We start from the raw sequence: 4,185 nt of genomic DNA on the forward strand, positions 1-4,185 counted from the left end.
CCATCCAGTACCACCATCCAGTACCATCCAGTGCCACCATCCATTACCATCCAGTACCACCATCCAGTACCACCATCCACCATCCAGTACCACTATCCACCATCCCATACCACCATCCAGTACCACCATCCACCATCCAGTACCACTATTCAGTACCATCCAGTACCACCATCCACCATCCAGTACCACTATCCATTACCACCATCCAGTACCACCATCCACTATCCAGTACCACTATTCAGTACCATCCAGTACCACCATCCACCATCCAGTACCACTATCCATTACCACCATCCAGTACCACCATCCACTATCCAGTACCACTATTCAGTACCATCCAGTACCACCATCCACCATCCAGTACCACTATCCATTACCACCATCCAGTACCACCATCCAGTACTATCCAGTACCACTATCCAGTACCACTTTCCAGTACCACTATCCAGTACCACCATCCAGTACCATCCAGTACCACCATCCAGTACCACCATCCACCATCTAGTACCACCATCCAGTACCACCATCCAGTGCCACCATCCATTACCATCCAGTACCATCCAGTGCCACCATCCATTACCATCCAGTACCACCATCCAGTACTATCCAGTACCACCATCCACCATCTAGTACCACCATCCAGTACCACCATCCACCATCTAGTACCACCATCCAGTACCATCCAGTGCCACCATCCATTACCATCCAGTACCACCATCCAGTACCACCATCCACCATCCAGTACCACTATCCACCATCCCATACCACCATCCAGTACCACCATCCACCATCCAGTACCACTATTCAGTACCATCCAGTACCACCATCCACCATCCAGTACCACTATCCATTACCACCATCCAGTACCACCATCCACTATCCAGTACCACTATTCAGTACCATCCAGTACCACCATCCACCATCCAGTACCACTATCCATTACCACCATCCAGTACCACCATCCACTATCCAGTACCACTATTCAGTACCATCCAGTACCACCATCCACCATCCAGTACCACTATCCATTACCACCATCCAGTACCACCATCCAGTACTATCCAGTACCACTATCCAGTACCACTTTCCAGTACCACTATCCAGTACCACCATCCAGTACCATCCAGTACCACCATCCAGTACCACCATCCACCATCTAGTACCACCATCCAGTACCACCATCCAGTGCCACCATCCATTACCATCCAGTACCATCCAGTACCACCATCCACCATCCAGTACCACTATCCACCATCCCATACCACCATCCAGTACCACCATCCTCCATCCAGTACCACCATCCACCATCCAGTACCACTATCCAGTACCACTATCCAGTACCATCCAGTACCACCATCCAGTACCACCAGCATCAGTCAAGTATGCAGTCAGGTTATTAAGTCAGAGGGTGGAGGGCATTGTGATTGACAATGGACAGACAAGTGACCTTCTTTGGGATTTTCTTTCTTGACAAGGACTTGTCAAACATTTTGGTGCGTTCATTTCTAGGTTATATTTTGTTTCTGACACTTCACTATTTACTCATTCACATGCGGGAGCGGTATCTGGGAGCCCTCCTTTTTTTGAGGGTACTTCCAGATTCGAACAAGCTCCTTGCCTGGAGACCCCCACAATCATCAGATAAAGAGTAAACAGGTGGCGCACACACAGACGAAGCATGTATAAAAAGCTTTTGCCTAACGGAGATGGCCACAACGGCAGGCAAGGTGTTCCAACTGTCAGTGCGGTCAAAAAGCTGATGCGTTTCGGGGACGCAGGTATCAGCAGCACCACTGTATTGTTTCTACCATCGGTCCACCTCACTCACATCACATCTGAACCAGTCCGAGGGGTTGGTAAGCTGCTCTGAGGAAAGGGACCCGTCCCCGAAACGCATCAGCCTTTTAACCGCACTTACAGTTGGAACACCTTGCCTGTCGTTGTTGCCATCTCCATTATGCAAAAGCTTTTTATTCATGCTTCGTCTGTGTGTGTCCCTTGTTTACTCTTTATCTAGCGGTTGATCTCCCCGTCTGAGGAGGGCTGCACCCCTGAAGCATCTTCTTTGGGATATCTCTGTCCTGGTCCCCTTGGCTGCCCTTTGGCTATTCATTTCCTGAAGCACTGGAGAGTACACATGTTCCTCACAATCACCAGGCCATGGTTGTGCAGAAGAGACCCTTCTCCACATCATCATGGGGACAAAGTGCCCCCTGGCAAGGTACCTTCCCTTGATGAGGGCATGTGGCACAGGATGGTTCAGGTGGAGGGCTACAATGTCATTATATATATATATTAGTGCCTCCTAGTTTAGCTAGGAGGAGCTAGTGTAAGACCGGAGGACTGAGTAGCAGCCTGGGTGTGATAGCCCAAAAGTTAGAAGCTGAGGGGCTCTGCAGGCCAGCCCCTCTTGATTGTGATTGGTCACTCCAGAGAACACGTCTCCTCTGCTCTAGAGTCCAGTGGCGGCGTGCTTTACGCCACGGCATCCGACGCTTTGCATTGCACTTGGTGATGGAAGGCTTGGATGCAGCTGCTCAGCCATGGAAACCCATTCCATGAAGCTCTCTACGCACTGTTGTTGGAATCATCTGAAGGCCACACCAAGTTTGGAGGTCTTTAGCTATTGACTCTGCAGACAGTTGGTGACTTCTGCGTACTGTGCGCTTCAGCATGCGCTGACCCCGCCCTGTCATGTGACGTGGCCTACCACTTGGTGGCTGAGTGGCTGTTGTTCCCAGTTGCTTCCACTTTGTTATAATCCCACTAACAGTTGAGCGTGGAATATTTAGTAGCCAGGAAATGTCACGGATGGACTTATTGCCCAGGTGGCCACCTATCACAGGACCACGCTTGGAGTCACTGAGCTCCTGAGAGCGACCCATTCTTTCACCAATGTTTGTAGAAGCCGTCTGCATGCCTAGGGGCTTGATTGTATACACCTGTGTCCATGGAGGGGATTGGAGCACCTAAATCACATGATATGGAGGGGGCGGGAACACCTGTGTGTATTTATTGTTTTTCATATATAAAAAGAAATCTATCATACAAAAATCATCAAATTCAAACATAAGCAATGAATGTAGAAGAGAGACCGAAGTAACTCTTCCCACTGACAAATGCAGGGGTAACCAAACACCAGAAATAAATCTTAGACTTGGGCACAACCTCAGGTCCACTGGCTACCTCAGGCGGGTAGGAACATATACTTTTCCCAAAGGGGCTATACGTCCAGCCACAGACATTCGACTGAACCCTCAGAGTCCCCAGAGGCTTGGATGAAAAAAAAACAGAAAAGAAGGGATAAAAAAAGTGGAAGAAAAGGGGAACAGAAAGGAAGTCTGGAGAAGTCTCAGAGGGGACACCAACCCCTCCAAGTTATTAAAAACCCATTAGGTTACAAAGGAAACATGGTTAAATCTGGCCCACGGCTCCCACGTCTTTTCAAATTTTGTCACCTTATCTTGTAAATCACTGTCTATGGTCTCATGTAACATAAGCTGCGTTAGTTTTTTCTTTGCCTGTGCCAGGGACACGGAGGGTCACCACCAAGATTTAGGAATGGTCAATTTTGCCCTCAAAGGTATAAAAAAAATCAAATGTTGGAGGTGGGGAGGAACACCTTTCATGGGCGCATTAGGAAGAGCGATGTAGGGTACCTGAGGAACCGATAGCCCCATGACCCTATGCACCAAGGCAAAGACTCCATTCCAGAAGCTGTGGGTCTGGGGGACCTCCCACCAAATATGGTACATGGAGCTTCACAGGTCACACCCTTGAAACCAGTGAGGTGAAACCGAGGGGTACATTTCAGCTAAACGTGTCGGGACCAGGGGCGGACTGACTACTCATGGGGCCCCCGGGCAATAGGGGATCATGGGGCCCATGTGTCCTTGCCCAAACTCAAACAGGCCTATGAAAAAGGTACCAGGGGCATCTCATGGGGCCCCCTACTGACCCCGGGCCCTCGGGCAGTGCCCGAGTTTCCAAATGGTCAGTCCACCCCTGGTCGGGACGAAATACCTCACCATCTGGTGAGAACCTTCAGACCAGCTTCCATTTAAACCACATTCAGAATCATAGTTAAGAAACAGCACAAATCCAGTTCTCTGAGCTCCACCACGTAACTACCTGCCAACCGCAGATAGCCGAATGGCGACTACACTGCGGCTGGCCAGTTCTGGG

The sequence above is a fragment of the Staurois parvus genome, unplaced genomic scaffold (genome assembly GCF_062004578.1).
Source record: "Staurois parvus isolate SC_StPar_1 unplaced genomic scaffold, SC_StPar_1.0 ptg001772l, whole genome shotgun sequence".
Taxonomy (NCBI): domain Eukaryota; kingdom Metazoa; phylum Chordata; class Amphibia; order Anura; family Ranidae; genus Staurois; species Staurois parvus.